Below are 18,484 nucleotides of genomic sequence, written 5' to 3' on the forward strand. Positions count from 1 at the left end.
AATACAAAAGCATCGGTCAATATGCACAATCTCTGCTGAAGTAAAACTCATCTGAATAATTCCACATTAAAGAGATCTGCAACTGATGAAGAGGTTGCCGCTAGCAAACACCTTTGCATTTCAGTGCTTCATCTACAATTCAGTGTCTGTTGCCCTTGAAGAATAATTGCCTATGTTATATTACAAAAAAAAATGGTATGTGTCAACAATCTACCTGGTCTGAGAAGAGAACCCACAACCTTCTGCACCAAAAGCAAGTATGCTGGATGTTGCACCACCAACATTGAATAAAACAACTATGCAACTGTAGAACTGACATTGTAATCTTTAATGATTTACAATAGGAAAAAAAAAGAAATAAAATTAAAGTAGACCTGGCTCAAAGTCACTTAACTAGACAATGCCCCTAACTGGGGCATTTTAAACACAAGTAGACAAAAAGCGCCAGCACCAAATACAGTGAAAATCAACAATTGAGACTTAATAAATTAAATACATAAGTATTTTATTAAAGTATAATAAACATCCCAGACCAGTTTCAGCCAACAGGCTTTCCTCAGTGGGAATGGAAGTTTATTATACTTTAATAAAATACTTATGTATTTAATTTATTAAGTCTCAATTGTTGCTTTTCACTGTATTTGGTGCTGGCGCTTTTTGTCTACTTGTATCAGTTCCTGCCTTGCACCTGGTCCTACTTGCAGAGAGTTTTTTCTGCATTTTAAATACACACACACACACACACACACACACACACACACACACACACACACACACACACACACACACACACACACAGATGCACCATTATCCCCTCACAGCAAGAGGCTCCCTGATTTGATTCTCAACTGGGATGCTTTCTGTGCAGAGTCTGCATGTTCTCCCTATGCTCAGGTGCTCCAGTTTTCTCCCACATTCCAAAGACATGCATGCAAGACATTGCACGCAAGTAGGTGGATTGGATACTCTAAATTGGCCACAGGTGTGAGTGTGTGGTATGGAAGAACAACAGTCACAGGGCTAGTCACTTTGCACTTTGAACCTTGGCTCTAGAGGATTACTGTCACTGATGAGATAACACCCTGACACTATAATGCAGAAATGGGAAAACGGGTTGAGGTTGGACAGATGGGTGGATGGACTCATACACACAAGCAGATAGTACTTAAAATCTCCTGTGGTTTTCTAATGGGGCTTGCATTACACAAGTCTGTCTAACTCTATGGTTGTCTCCTGCAACGTCCTAATGCTAGTTGGATGGTTTGCATATGGGAAAGGTTTACTTTGCCTATGGGTGCCAGGCCTGCCCCCCCCCCAGTGAACATGGGTCCGAGGCAACTGCCTACGTCACCTAGTGCTGGATCTGGCTTTGGACAGACTAAACAAAAACTGTTTTCTCTTGTTAACTTTCTTAACTTGTATTTGCAAACTTTTTCATACTTGGCTGCTGTAGGAAGCAATGAATGGTTATAGGTGCTATTCTTTTTTAAACCCATTCCTATCTCAGTGCTACCATTCATATTTTCAAACACTAATGATAAAGTCATCTTATGTGTAAACATTTTTAAATCTATCAAAGTATGTGATAAAGAAACAGATTTGGTAAATAGCCAATTAAAACCATGTTTGAGCAAACTAAAATAAACACTTGTGATGACTAGACCACTGTAATTAAATATGTGAAAATCACTGTCACTATGAACAATGTAAGGCAATTCAATATTGCCCATACAAATTTCAGGTACCTCCTGTTTTATTGGCAATTCTACCCTCTCCTCCTGCCCCTTGTTAAATAATGCATCTGCCTCAGTGCTCTCAATTCCCACTGTTTGTAAATTCCGGGAGCTCTCTGTTACCTTTGAATAAATATGTACTAACAATCTTTTTGAAATTTTTCAATTTTCTTTTAAATATTTTTTTCTGTAAAATATATATCAACACTGTAATACTCATTTGTTACTGATTTTTTCTAAATTGCATAAGGTCCTACATCTGTATAATGTCTTACATCTATAGAATGTCTGCATTTTACTACTGTATTACTCATTTGTCTATGCATTTTTCATATTTGTATGTTCTCTTATGGAGATTTTCTCCCCGGGACTCCATTGAAAACGGCCTCTTCTTAGCCCAATAGACTATCCCGGTAAAACACACTGTAAAATAAAAATAAATAAATAAATAAAATAAACCACTCTGACCGCTGCAGCACTAGAGGCTATACATTCATGTCTAAAAAAATTAGATGAATTGTCATGCGTCATTTCATCAGGAGAGTAAGATTATTGTGGTTGTCTATCCATTAGCTGACTGTGGAGGATTATTTTTGTTATTGGAGAAGATGGCAGGGAGGTCAGGGTATGCAATACCAGCAGCATGATCAGCCTTACCCCTAGAAAGCTGTTTTCATTTTCTTGTTCATGTTTAATTTACAAGATTTCTTCCCTTTTTCAAACACTGGTGTATATTTACAGTCATAATCTCGAAACAGTTAAGCAATTTCTTGTTTTTCTATCAGTTCAGTCTCTTTAGCTAGTTTTTCAGTTATTGTTTCATTTGCCTTAATCAAAATAGTCGTCAATTCACAACCATGCCTATTAAACATTTTAAACAAATCTTCATGAAACTGAGAACATTTTTCCAGTCCATTCAGATATTTCCAAGTCCAAAGACCTTTGAGGACCAGATTTTGATGAAAACAGTCTCTGAGATATGTATTCTCTACCTGTAAATTACAATATTGTTTAATTTCTTGACCAACAATTCCAAATGTGCTGAAAACAACAAGGAACAAATAGACAGTTCCTGAGACTATATAACGTTAGTCTCACCTCCTGTACGCTCATTTGGCTCACCTGTCACCTCAATGTTAATGGCTCCACCTTCACGGCTAGCTCTTCCATCCATAGGTAAAGAAGTTAATGATAATCCAGTAGCAGACGTCAAAGGTTGCACCACCTTCGAGACCACCTGGGTTAGTTGTTAGATTAGTAAAGTTAAATCCCCCACCTTGTTAAAAATGCCTTGTACAAACATTGTTCTGATTACACTGGTTTCAAAAAGTTTAATTTTACTGTTTTGGAAAAAAAATAATCCAGAATCCAAAAGAGGGTCTCTGTGAGGGAACAGTTGTATTAACCATTGTGTTGTGGTAAACTGACAAGCTGTGGGGCATATAGTTGTACCTTCTATATAGACTGACTATAATAATTTGGGAGTTAGCTCTTCAGCATTCCTTAACACTGCAAGCACATTTCTTTCTGTCAGAGCAAGACATACTGACAGACAAACTGAGCAGAACCAGGACAGACCCTCACAAATGCAATTCAAATGAGGGGGTCTTCCAGGTATTGATCTAGCCTGGGGTAGACTTCAAATATATATCATGACATCCTTTCAAACCAGACATTAACTATCTTTTTTTTCAACCTTTTCACTAATATCCTGGGGAATTGTGAATACTCAGAAAGACTCTCTACAATTTGCTCAGTTTTCTATAATACACTCCCTCCAAAATTCCTCCCCCATTCCAGTCAAACAGTTTTTAGCTTTAAGTTTGTACTCCCCTTCTATTTCATGTGTGACTCAAACTATGATACCCCTGCATGCATTTCAGACAATCTGCTTCTGTCACTGATTTGCAGCTTTCAGCCAAGTGAATCATATTTACATCCACTTCTGCCTCCCACCACTCAGCATGAATACCTTATATTCTCATTTTTCACTGTTGTATTTCTCAGCCTCCATACAGTTGAATTGGTAACATTCTGTCACAAGTCTTAAGTTACCTCACATCACAGTATCTGTTTTTCATGCTCACTAGTGTTTCTTTTCATACTCTCTTGAGATCAGCGCTATTCCACAGTTATTTCTTGTAACTGTATTTATTAACAACCATACAACCTATGTCCACAAGAGAAAAGCTCTCCATTAGTCTTCAAATTATGCCTGATGTTATTATGTTCCAAGACACAATATGGTTAAAATGACAGTTTGGGGTTGAAACCCTGATGAGCATTCCACAACAGCACTTGATTACAATGTTAGCATGAACAGCTAACACCTCAAGGTATACAGGAGGCATGAAGTTGCAGTTACTAATAATACTGGAACACTGGAACAACAGAGGAAGACACCAACCAAAATTAGAGTAAAAAACTTCTTTACTCAACGCTTTCGTCTCAAGGACTACTTCAGAAATAAAAATGCATGCATTTACCACATTCTGCCTGGGATTTTAGGAGGGACAAGGTTTTTGTATAAAAAGTGTGGTAAATGTATAAATTTTTATTTCTGAAGAAGTCCTTGAGACGAAAGCATTGAGTAAAGAAATTTTTTACGCTAATTTTGGTTGGTGTCTACCTCTGTTGCTCCAGTGTTTTGGATTTATTTGGTTTTGTTACACTGGTGGTTGTTTTATTTACTAATCATACTGGATTAGCTACTAGTATAGTGCATGTCAGGAAATGTTGTCTGCTCCATTAACAGGGTGTGTTACTACTACAGGAGCAAGACCACCAGTGAAAACACTCTGTGTGCTTTGCTGTAGTATCTCTTTGGCAAATTTTTGAGCCATGTAAGCCATAATAACCCAGATATAGCCTAGTGCAGGGCCCCCTGAGGGAGCAGGGCCCTTTTGGATCAAATTGTTCCAACTGGTCAAACACCGGCCCTCCTATCTGGGATTGTACCACTAGTGCTCATATATTTTGTGCAAGCTACTAGCCTCCAGCCTTTGTACTACTTTGTCAAGCTACATTTTCCAACCACTTCAGTATGTTTTCCCATAGATGTTTCTCTTTCCTCAATGTTTTTCTTAATAAAAGAGTTTCTGATAGGAGTATCACAACTGAGATTACCATGCAAACAGATTGCTCTTTCCTTGGATCTTAACTTTCACCTGGAAAAGTTAACCACATTTCCATCTGAACTTGCTTATTGGGCATATTTAAGGTTCATTATGTGAAAAAACTATTGTATTAGTTTGAGATCTGCAAGATCAATATCTGAGTTGCAAAATGTCTTGGTAGGTTAACCCTTTCTGGGCTATGTTTGGCACAGGGTATCTGTAAGAACAAATCCCCCACTCATGCTCAAAGTTACTGCAGTGTTTCTTTGAATCAGGCCATCAATTTTCCAGTGTTTTATCCTAACCTCCCCCCCAAACCATGAAGAAAAGATCACTCATACTTTGAGCACGCATTAGCAGCTGATGTACTATCTTGATATTTATTTCTTATGTTGAGACTAAAGAAACGACAACCCAAGTCTAACAAGTTTATTTCTACTTAGTTGTCCTTGGCTATGGCTAGGCTAGGGAAGTATGAAGCATGTATACAGGTTTATGTTCCTTAAAGGTCCTTTTTCAAAAAACAAATTGCTTCTGAAGATCACGCCCATCATTATATTTTATTTTCTTCAAACCTGCCTGCTTGATTTAGTCTTCCTGAGAAAGCATACTCAGTTAAAATCAGCTAATGCGTTGGTACTTCTTGATTTCCCATCAGAATGTGTTGGGGATTTTCTTGCTAGGGTATAGATATAAAGTACTGTTGTGCAAAACATGAGAATTAATGAAGCTAGTGATGACAGTAAGTTTAGAATAAAGATATTTAGAGCTTGATAGCACAGAGGTAATAAATCTCTGGGAATACAACACAAATGGAAGTCATATGGTATAAGTATATTTACCTGGAACATGGTGAAACTATAGGACAGACAGCTGTGGAAACTAAAGCTAGAAGAATGGGATGGGCTTATATAAGTATTTGCATATTACAAACTAATGGAAACATTGACAAGGAAGCTCCAAGTTACGTTTTGGCAGAACTTGGGAGTTGATTTACTGTTGCAATCTCAGATACTAAAGATCAAATTTTGAATGAGATACTTCACAGTTTTATGACTACGGAGGATAACTATGCAAGGATACAAAAAGGGAAAGAATAAGGACATCTCAGAAGAGCAGAAAGAAAAGAATAAAGGGGGACATTACATTTTTTGGTTTACTTGTATGAAATTATATATATGGTTTTCAGTGAGAAGTACAGAGAAGAGGATTAAAGAGGATGGGAAAAGAAAAAGGTGTAAAGGTACTGATATGAAATGAGAAAAACGAATAACTAGGTGGTTTTGTTCACAACATGGGAACATTTAGATATGGAAGTAAAGCCCAAATTATTTTGGACACTAAAGAAACTCTGATTGAAAGATATGACAGAGGAGTATGTGTTTATGTGATGAGTACTAATATGAGACACACTCTTTGTGAATTCCCACAAAACTGAGTAAGTTTAGTTTAAAAATGGAATCATATGTAAAAAGCAACATTGAGGAATCTGCTTAGGCCACCATGGTCAATATTAATTAACATCTCTGAAGAGCTCTACTTTGGTTTACTGACTCACAATTTGCCCTGACCAGCATATCATGGACATGATTATCATTGCCTGATATGCCTTCTTTGAATCTGTAAGATATTTTTTTTTCAGGTGAACTATACTGTAACCTCTCCTGATGTGGTTGGACTGACCCCACAACCTGACCTTTAAATATGCTACATCTGAGGTGTTCTGTATTGGAGAAAAAGGAAACCCCATTAATTCCTTTTTCTCTGAGTGAGTTTAACTTCTGGGGTAGTATGTTTAGAGTTGAGACGGTGGAGGCAGAGCTCCTACATTGGTTGGTATATTTCTAAATCTCCTCCATCCATTTATTTTTGCAGTAACAAATTAGGGTAGCAGGATTGTGCAACCAAATAGATGCCTGTAAAGAGTGTCTAAGAGTTGATGGTGGTTATTATTAAATGATATGAGTGAAAACTAAGCAAAATATGACACTGCATTAAAGCAGATATAGTCCTGGCTTTCAGATATTCGCTAATAAAATGTAACAAGAATGTAAGAAACATGCACAATTGGAAAATAAATGAATAGGGACATAAAACAGAATGGTAACAGTGGATATGTGTAAGAGCCAAGGAATAATGAGAGACTATAGTAACCAAAAAGTAACAAAGGCTAGCTGTCTGATGGGGATAAGTAGCTCTTACAAATATGAAAAGACGATTAGATGTGGGAGTAGATATGTTAGTGGATATGTTAAGAGGAATTTCTGTTGGTATGCAATGTAAAAATCTGTAAAATCTTAAGTTTATACTGTTTTGTTTTTATTGCTATTAAACTGAAAATGTAAAAAGAAGGAAGTTGTATTTGAAAGTTTCACTACAATTATGATTATATTTCTATGACTTTTCAGTAAAAACAGGAATAAAGCATTTGCTGAAAAATGTACATTTTTAAGCTGCAAATAATTTTTTGTTTACTTGAATGTATCAGCGAATCCATGAGTTGGTCTGTCAATTTCCTCTCTGCCCCAGAACAGAACACTTTGCATCCCCTTACAAAGAAATTTAACAGTAGAACAGAGTCTGTCCTTCATTAAAATTGCAAATTTTGATGATTCTTTTATTGGTTTCCAAAGCCTTAGATCTGACCTTCTTATGCAAGACATTTCTCACTCTGGTAGATGTTGAAATTACAAACATCTTTAACACAACTTGCCTGCTTACTTAATGATTTTTTTAACGAAAGCTGTTTCTGTGTTAACAAGACTAAAAGAAAGTTAAGTGAAAGAAAAATATTCCATCAGATGTGGAAACTTCACTAAGACCTATTACACAGGCAATATTAACATAAGTCATATAGGGAAGTATAGTACGTTTGAAACTGTGGTTAGAAACACTGTGGGGGGGGGGGTGCAAGAGAATTACCTGTTTGTGAGGAGGCAAACTAACAAAACAAATACAGAATTCACTTGAATGAGGCTTCAGTGAAAGTTTCTCTATGTTCATTTGCAAGCATTTAAACAGATTATACATGTGCAGTGAGGATATTAATGAGAAGAAATGTTGTTGCAGGTTCATTGTTAATTTTATCTGCCATATCAGACTGCTTCAGTTTTATTGGTTAAGGCACTAATTATAGATATTACATGCAATACTTCACTATACAGAATAAATAGGCTCATACGAGCTTACTAGGCTATTGGCCCTAGGGCCTTTATAAGCCTAGCCATGTTATATCCCTGTTCCATTATTGATCAAGTTGAATTGTCTATATTTGCAGTGAAAGTCTATGATCATCACCGACTGCCCTCATCTAAGATGGATGCAGGTGACACCCTCGGGCTAAATTTATGGTTTCCCATCCAGTTGTCTAAGTTACACTTAAATAGGGTCATTGAGGAGATCTGTCTTACGTGAACTGGGTGTTTGTTCCAGAGGAGTGGCAATCTCTGGGAGACATATCTGTCTCTCCAACATGTCCTGTTAATGTCACAAGCTAGGTGAAGATCCCTACAGTGAGTGAATCTTGTCTCATTTGACTTGCGGATGTGCAGCACGTCCATTAGGGCAAGGTCTGAGACTGCTCTGTAGGCCAGAAACAAGTTGCCTCTCAACAGCCTATAAGATACAGTATATATCTATGGGTATACTTAAAATAATTTACACAACATAACACTGACAGCAAAATAAACTGATAGAAAAATATCTAAACTAAAAATATTTAAACATAAAATGTTGACAAAATATAACCACAGCCAATCATACCCCCTGTTAATTTTATATACCAACTTCAAAGTCACACAACAGTGTAGCAAGGGGAAAAATCCTTCCCAAGTATAACTTCGATTCTGTCAATATTTTGAAGTTTAAATATTTTTAATGCTGATATTATTTTGTTTAGATTATTTTCTGTATACTCATATGTTTATTTATTTATTGGGGTGTGTTCATTGCATTGAGAACGGTTTTGACATTACAAGATGAACAAGTCTCAAGTGACAGAAATGACAGCAGAAAGGAATTATATTCCGAAGGGTCTGGGTTCAAGTCACAGTTAAAACTATTTTAATTTGTTCATGAATATGGTTTTAACAGCACACTTCTCTGGAATAAATATTTACTTGTGTACCCACTGGGTTGTACTTTAACAAATGTAAGGTGCCAAACAGATGCCGGATGCTTAGGCCTGTAGTCACTTTGGTGGTTCAGGCAGTATATGATGATAAAATGTTGTACATAAGTATGACATCTGAGCTTAAATTCTAGCCCTTTCAGAAGCATCTGATTTTTTTTTCAGTTGTTTATGAATTTGTTGTTATTCAGCACATTTTTGGTATGCATTATTAAATTTATAACTTATGGGATTAGAGTACCGAAAAAAACCCAGCAATTCTCCAGTTACTTCAGCTGTATAGCTGTCAGGATAACATAACAGTATCCCAAAGGCCCTGATTTCAATCCCCTGCTAAAGTATTCAATTGCTTTTCATGTGTATATACTGTTCCACACCACATTTCATTGTGCCAAGTAATTATTTGTGAAGGCAGTGGCACATGCACCAAGGAAGGTTAAAAGGTTGTATGTCTTTAGTGGGGTAGCTTAATGAAATGATACATTGAAGTACCAGGGTACAAATTCCAGATAACATGTAATTCGTTCTTTGCTATACATGGATATGCTGCTGCACATCACACTTCATTGTACTGATTGGTTATTTGCATAGCCATTGAGTTGTGCATTGAAATAAAGATTAAAATGTGGAAGGATTGCTCAGCTTTCCAGTTTCTTTAGTAACATTGCTAGTAGTGTAACAGACTGGCAGTAGTTACACGGACCTGCAGTCCAGTGCCAGCTGGAAGCAGCTCATTAATTGTCAGGTGTACAAATATATCGCATATGATATTGTGTACCATTCTTTCCTGGGATTCAGAAATGTTTAGTGCAATGCAGAAGCCTTAGCCTGGAAGGTTTCCACACTAAAATAAGCTTTTCTGATTCAGAGGCTGCTCTACCAGTGAAGGTCTCCCTTTGCAGAGCCTTCAATGTAGACAGTGGTTTAGTGAGCCATGTGTTATTGTGGCAGTCTGGGGGTGTAGGTAATGCTAATAAGGCATGTGCTCTCCCATGGAAATGTTCGCAGCTCGCAGTTGTCTCAGTCAAATATAAAATTACGCTCTTGGAGGAAAACATGACCTTCATAAAAACATTTCAATCACCCATTCACTCCTATGTGAGATGGGAGTACTTATAGTGCAGGCAAGTTCAGTGAAGATATTGGGGGTGAGAAGAGGTATTTGTGTACATGTGTGTGTGCATGCATGTGTGTGTGTGTGTGTGTGTGTGTGTGTGTGTGTGTGTGTGTGAGTATGCATGTTTGTATGGGCATGAATTTAGGCTGCATGAATGTGTTTGTTTGAGTGTGTGTCTATTTGGCTGATCACACCATAGAATGAAGACAGTGTGTGTGTGTGTGTGTGTGTGTGTTTGTGTGCAGGGAGTGCTTTTATTAGCATGAGTCATGGATTACCATGGATAAATGCTGCACAGTCGGGTCTGATAACAGAGTGTTCAAGTCACAGAAATGGCAATGAGCTGGTGTTGGAGGTTGACATAACGGTTAAGGTGTTTCTTTCACAGGCACAAGATGCAGAGTTTGATTCTTACATTTGATGGAAATTAGCTAGGTGTAAAATGGCCTACAAGGGCAGCTAGTCCTGTAACAAGTGGCCTACTGCATAAGGCATTGGCCTTCTAAGTCAAGGACTGTGTGTTTGGGTCCCATTTGGGGTGATATAATCATTTAATTTGTGCCTGACTTACAAAGCAGCCTCTGACTCAGCCCTGATGGAAATGTTGCACATTCGCAAAACTACCTTTGTGATGGTTACCTGCTACAAAGATCTAAGTCTAATCTCTGACATGAATAGATAATGCTGGAGAGATAGATATATGTCCCAAAGATGGCCCCTCCTCTGGAATAGAATACCTATTCACGTGAAGCCAAAATCTTCACTATTAATATTTAGAACTTCTGCAAAAAAAGTGAAACACATTACGTCACAATTTAAATACCAAAATAAACACTACATGATTAGCCAAAAATGCACTGCAGAGGAACCAGGCTTGATTCCTGATAATCCAAATGAAACTTTATTATAAAAACATAAACGCTTAACTAAATCACTGCGTTTTCCTTTCACAGACTTCATCAGATGTAACACACTAAACAACTCTGGAATTACCTTAAATCTTAAAGGTCCCCACAACTTCCACACTGAACACTCAAAGCAATACATATGTAAAAACAATTAGATTAAATATCTGAAATTTATAAAAATAATTAACTTTCAATTGAAATAACAATATAATCATTGAGCTAGTAAAACAAATTATGTTAATATAATCATGGAAGGAGCGACACATGGTAAACATACCACAAGTCCATAAAATGTCCTCAGGGCATCAAGAGTCCAAACGAGTAAAATGCAATATTGGATGTAAACAGCTCATTCGAGTCACAACTGTCAAATGATCCAGCAACGACGTTAATCCTTTCAAGTAAAGCAGCAAAACACAGACTCATTCAGTATAGGGCAACTTATTTAATAAAGTAAAAACACAAGCATGGGTTAGCGCTTTCACCTTTCGGCTTCATCAGACCCTTTAAAACCAAGTCAATACTGAACAGTTTATATACAAATATTGGCGGGAAAATCACATCCAGGTTATGTTTATAATAATATCATCAAGGGGCAAGCAATGAGGATATCAAGGTACAACCCCACGGAATCAGGGTTTAAGAATGATCTGTATGATTTAAGTCAGAGGCTCCTGATACGTGGATACAAATTGGAGATGTAGACAAGGGAATTGATGGGATAGATCTTTTGAGGTTAGGAACAGCGGCTCCTTATTTCTCAGGTCATATAGCCGATGGCATTGATGCCAGTGATGCACAGGGCACAAGTGACATGAAGTATGACCAAGTGGCCTTCTCTATTTTTTATACTAAAGATGTTGGTCATATTAAAGATGTCATTAGAACACATTGGGACATTTTATCTGTAGTTCCCGAAGTTAAAGAAGTATTAGGGACTGCCCCTAGATTTAGATATAAGAATAAAAAGAATTTTAAGAGGCTCCTTTGTGATAAAAAGGTGTTGATGAAAGGGGTAACACCATCCTTTCTTGGTACTAGTAGATGTGGCCACTGTAATTTTTGCCAGCTAATTGACTGTAATCCCACTTTTATGCACCCCATTAATTTGCAACCATACACCTTTAAGGCTAAAGGTAACTGCATGTCTAAGGATGTGGTTTATCTGGCGACCTGCGAAGCCTGTCAATCATTCTATATCGGAAAGACCAATAGAAGTCTAAGAGATAGGATGCGTGAGCATATGTACAGTATTAGAACGGCCTCTAAGGTCAATGCATTGGCGAAACATGTTACAGAAAATGGCAGTTCTCATACGTTTAGGTTCAAGATTATAGAAGAGATTACTGCTGGTATTCGTGGTGGTGATATCAGGACATATACTGAGAGCAGAGAGACTACATGGATTATGAGGTTGAGATCTGACTCCTATCCTGGTCTTAATGGGAAGGTATCTATTAAACCTTTCCTTAAGATGAGAAGGTTGAAAATTTATTGATTTAATGGTTTAATACATTTTTTACATTTTTTATGTTACATATACATTTTTTAAAACAATTTTTTAATATTTATAATATATCATTGGTTGTATATGTATTGTGTTATTTGTTTATATATATATGATGAATAAGCTTTTCAATAATTAGTATAGTTTTTAGGTTATATTTGGTAAAATGTTTTTATTTATGAAGGGTCACAGAGTACTTTTGTCATGGATGCAATAAATATTCTCTTATGCTTATTGGACAATGTAAGGGTGATTTTCCCGCCAATATTTGTATATAAACTGTTCAGTATTGACTTGGTTTTAAAGGGTCTGATGAAGCCGAAAGGTGAAAGCGCTAACCCATGCTTGTGTTTTTACTTTACTAAAAAAGTTGTCGTATACTGAATGAGTCTGTGTTTTGCTGCCTTTACTTGAAAGGATTAACGTTGTTGCTGGATCATTTGACAGCTGTGACTCGAATGAGCTGTTTACGTCCAATATTGCATTTTACTCATTTGGACTCTTGATGCCCTGAGGACATTTTATGGACTTGTGGTATGTTTACCATGTGTCGCTAGTTCCATTTTTGACTGTGATTATATTTTTATTTTTGGCTGTTTTGGTTGGAGCGTTTACTCTGCATAGGCTTTATTCATTGAGTTAAATTATGTTAATAAATTAATTGAATCCTGTTTTTTTATCTGCTGATAATCTAATCTGATGCTCAGCTTCCTTACACTCTAAATGTATATTACAACTGCCATCAAATGCACTTAAGTTGACATAAGCAATCACAAGAAAACTGAAATTTCCTAAAGTTTTTGCAACATGCAGCATGCTTAGATAAAGAATTACTGAAGTCTTTGTTCTTTGTAACTGTTACATGTTTATAAATTCTCTTAGTTTTCTTATACTTTTATTCACATAATAGCTACAGCATGTCTCACATGTTGAAAAATAGACTATACCTCTCAAATTACAATTAAACTTACCCTTTGCCCAAATGTTTTTTCAACTCCCTTTATATACATAATCTATTAATCATAATACCTACAATATTTACATTTATTACACGCATAGGTCCCCAAGACTGAACCACTTTCTGCATTAATATGCCTCGTCTTCTCCAAGATGACCTTCATATTATTATTTCTTTTATAAGTGGACAATATTTTTTTCTCCTATCACTTTAGTTAATTATGTGTTACCTAAAATACCTTTCCAATTATCTAACAACATGTTCTTTATAATGTACATATCCAAGATGATTGGCAAAGGAAAAGCTCAACAATAAAAAAAATTCTCTATTCTATTTAAACTTGACGCTTTTTATTTTATCTGACTTCTCGTCCCAACCTCCTCTTAAAATGAGCTTAACTTAATCTTCTATCATGACAATGACTTCCTGCATAATTTTTATCAGAAGGCAACTGTCATAATTTCTATGTCACAAGTGATAATTCAATAAAGGCATTTGAAAAAAAAAAGTCTCTTCAGATAATCTATATCTAACAAAAAAAATGTTATCATCACTCAGCCGACTTAATCTAATAAATTGGCCTTTTATCATGTCTTTTCATTTGCAACAGGTATTGACTTTTTTGTGTAAATAATTGTTCACAGAAGTATCTTTCCTGAACGCTGTCAACTTGAATTTGAGGGTAATTACAGTATATTAGAATATAAATTCCTCTTTGCTGAGTGACGAATTCGATTGTCAGTGGATAAAAAAGAGGACTCAATGAATTTATTAATAAAAATGTTTTTTACTAGCTCAAAGATTTTAAGTTATTTCAATTGGAAGTTAATTATTTTTATAAATTGTCAATATTTCAGTCAAATTGTTTTACTTATGTATTGATTTGAGTGTTAAGTTTCTAAGTCACAGGGACCTTTAAGATTTAAGGTAACTGGCATTATAAGTAGCTTTTTCTTGGACATTGAGAATCATGTGGTGATGTTTTTGTTATTTAAATTGTGATGTAATGTGTTTCACTTTTTCTGAAGAAGTTCTAAATGTTAAAAAAATGAAAGCGCTAATCCTTATTGGCATGCTTTTTTCATATAGAAAGTGTTTTATGGTTTTATTGTTCTTTCGTTCTATACCGTACTTTCAATTTAGCTGCTCAGTGGTGGTATTTGTGAGTGGATGTAAAATGTATGGCCAGTGAACTTCTAACTGATTACTTTAATTTGGATCTATCCACTCATCCAGTCCCTATTGAACTAATAAATTTAACGCAAGCATTGTCTTTGGCAGTGCCCAAAGTACATGGTCTCCTTGGAAAAATCAAACAAATAGTCATTCAATTTCTAGTGGTTGCATGAGTTCCAAAGGAAATAAGTTAAGCACCAGTCCATTTGGTACTGGAAGTCAGCATGAATGAACACTGATTTCAGATTTTTCCAGTAGTGAACATGTCTGTTAATCAACTGATTAGAACAGAGGGGAATCCTTTTTGCCAAGTTTACTATGAAGGTGAAACTAATGTTGGCATTTTAAATCCAAATGATGATGTCAGTTCTATTGCCCATTGTGGAAGGGTTTTATTTGATTTGGAAAAGAAAATGATTACACTGAAATTGCTGCAGCATGAAGTGTTTTATCTGCAACAGTGTATAAAGCTAAATCAAGTTCCATTCGGTCTGAGGCTGTTTAAGTTCCCAAATGGTGTAAGTAAAGGTGATCACCTTTACAGGGACTTAGTGAAATTATTTAATGATACTGATGTGGCAGTAATGAAGTTGTTGGTAGATGATGATTACATAAAGTCTCAGAAGTTAGAGCCTGAGATTCGGCTTTTGGACAAATATTTTAGAAAGAATGTGTTTTTTGCTGATTGCAGTACACTTTATTATGGTATTACTGCCAAGTTGGGAAGACATGTTTCAATGGTTGTCAATAGGAAATGTAAGAAGCTGCAAAGAAATTTGGAAACACATAGACTGGGTTTAGCTTTGATTCTTAAATCAAATCTCAGCAGAATTTAGGTGGAAATGAATTTTCCCTGTTTGATAACGTTAATGAAACTGGTACTTTGAATGACAATAATTTGAGTTTGGATTAAAGTCCAAGTTATACTTACACTCAAGCAGTAATTAGTGATAAAGTACAGCCTCCCCTTTTATTATCTGCCCCTTTCAGTTTACACAGCCCTTTGAATGAATGACTGAAGGGGAGACATTGAGGAAGGGGGAGAGGGAGATGAAGGAAGAGACATTAACAGTTTCTAATAATATTTTTAATTTAAGTGATTTTTTGTTGAAGGTCATCTATCTGTGTTAACTAAAGGTTTTTCTTTTATCTCTTCCCATACTACTGTCAACAAAGTAATGGTGGATTTGAAGTTATATATTCAAAAACTGAATTTGCATTACATATTGCATGACACCCCATAGTTTAGCAATAATAATAGAGAGGTCAAAAAAGAAATGCTTTTAATCCAGTAGTGCATAGCACTTTACAAGTTTTCCATGATGTGTGCGAAAAAGATTTTCATCGGAATTTGAATGTAAATCCTAAGCTTCACAACCTTACTTATAGATAAAGGTCAGCATTGAGACAGTTATCACAAGGTAGCAATATCCGTGTCATGAAAGTGGATAAAGGTGACAGTGTGGTCATCATGAATTCAGATGATTTCATCTCAGCAATGTTTGATCTATTAAATGATGAAAACTGTTATGAAGAAGTTACAAAAGTGTTGATCAATAAGGAGTTTTCTGAAACTGACATTTTATTATTTGATATATTTAGTCATACATTCATAGGTTCATAGGTAGATACTAGGCTACTGGCCCTTGGGCCTATATAAGCCTAGCCAAAATGGTACCCTGGCTTTCGCCACCCAAGAAAATTATTTTCTTGTGCCCCTGTCGAGCAGAGCCACAGAAGTGATCCCCGGGGTGAATTTCCTATTTCCTATCCAATCATCATGATTTTTCTTGAAGAGTGCTAATGAGGAGCTCTGTTTGACATACATAGGTAGTCTGTTCCAGAGTATGGCTACATGGCTACATTGATCTAGAATGTTATGACTTTTTGAAAACTGATCATCCAAAATTGGCTAGATTGTTTGGAATTCTGAAGATTCATAAAGATAAGTTAAAACTACTCTTTAGGCCAGCAGTATCAGCTGAGTTTTATAAAACAGAGTCAATTTCAATTTATTTGGATCAAATTCTGAATCCTGTTATCCAAGAGCTGTAATTTTATCTGAGAGATTCTTGGCATTTATTGGAATTATTACATAAAGTTGTTCATGGAGAAAATGTAAGTATTTTGATTACTTTGGATATTGTACATTTGTATATGAGGATTCAAACACAAGGGATACATTTTGGCAGGAAGTATTTAGCAAAATTAATAAAGTTAAATAACAGTTTTACTAATATGGTTTCTTTTCTGTTAGAGTTGCTATCAGATAATTTTTTTACATTTCAAAACAGATTCCTCAAAAGAAAGGATTTATGATGGTTGCAAGAGTAGAACCTTTTTTTTTGCTAATTGGGTGATGGCTTGTTGGCAGCAAACAATTTTACGACTCATTATTTATTCAGTAGAGTTGTTTTTTATAAACACTTCATTGATGATCTCATTTTATATTGGTGTGGTACCATGGATGAATTTCACCAGCTCTTTACAGACATAAATGGGAGTATTTATTTATTTATTTTGCGTTTCACATTAGGATGTTTGGGTAATTCAATTAATTTTTTAGATTTGACTATTGGACTAGATCATTTCAATAATAATTTTTCAAGTAGAATGTTTAGGAAAGATACTTTTGTGAACAATTATACACAAAAAAATTTCAACACCCATTGCACATGAAAAGAAATGTGATAGAAGACCAAATTATTGGATTAAGTTGGCTGACAAGTGATGATAACATTTTTTGTTAAATGCAGATTATCTGAAGAGACTTTTTTTCAAACACCTTTATTGAATTATCACTTGTGACATAGAGGTTATGACAATTGCTTTATGATAAAAATTATGCTGGAAGTCACTTTCATGAGACAAGATAAAGTTAACCCTATTTTAAGAGGAGGTTGGGATGAGAAGTCAGAAAAAAATAAAGAAGTGTCACATATAAATAGAAGAAAGAATTATTTTTATCACAGAACCTTTCCTTTGCCAATCACCTCACATATGTACATCATAAAGATAATGTTGGTAGGTAATTAGAAAGTTATTTTAATTAAAAAGAATTAACTAACGTGATAGGAGAAAAAATGTTCACTTATAAAATTGATAATAATGTGAAGGCCATCTTGGAGAAGACAAGGCATATTAATGCAGAAAGTGGTTAGGCCTTGGGGGCTTATAAATATAATAAATGCAAATATTGTAGGTACATTATGAGTCACTGAGTATGTATGTAAAGGGAGTTGACAAAATAATTTGGGCAAAGGGTAAGTTTAATTGCAATTTGAGAGGTATAGTCTACTTGGCAACATGTGAGACATGCTATAGATATGTGTGATATTAGACAACTCAGAGAATTTAAGGACACATAATAGCTATTAAGAACAAAGATTTTAGTAATTCTTTAGTTAAGCATGCTGCATGTTGCAAAAATTTTAGGAAATTAAAATTTGTTGTGATTATGTCAACTTAAGCGAATTTGAGGGTAATTGTAATGCACATTTAGACTGTAAGGAAGATGAATGGGAAATTAGATTGTCAGTGGATAAAAAACAGGACTCAATGAATTTATTAATATAAATGTTTTTTACTAGCTCAAAGATTATATTAATTTATTTCAATTGTAAGTTAATTATTGTTATACATTTTTGACATTTCAATCAAATTGCTTTTACTTATGTACTGATTTCAGTGTTAAGTGTGGAAGTCTTAGGGATCTTTAAAATTTAAGGCAATTGGCAGTATAAGTCATTTTTTATTGGACATTGATAATCATGTGGTGATGTTTCTGGTATTTAAATTGTAATGTAATGTGTTTCACTTTTTCTGAAGAAATTCTAAATA

The 18,484-nt window shown here is 35.3% G+C and overlaps 1 protein-coding gene across 3 annotated transcripts in view; it reads right to left on the minus strand.

The window, feature by feature from the left end:
• Positions 1-18,484, minus strand: part of LOC122793475 (myosin VIIA and Rab interacting protein) — a 2,819,605-nt gene that overhangs the window by 812,252 nt on the left and 1,988,869 nt on the right. The window lies entirely within an intron of this gene.

The sequence above is a fragment of the Protopterus annectens genome, chromosome 2.part0 (genome assembly GCF_019279795.1).
Source record: "Protopterus annectens isolate FY-2018-M chromosome 2.part0, PAN1.0, whole genome shotgun sequence".
Lineage (NCBI taxonomy): Eukaryota > Metazoa > Chordata > Ceratodontiformes > Protopteridae > Protopterus > Protopterus annectens.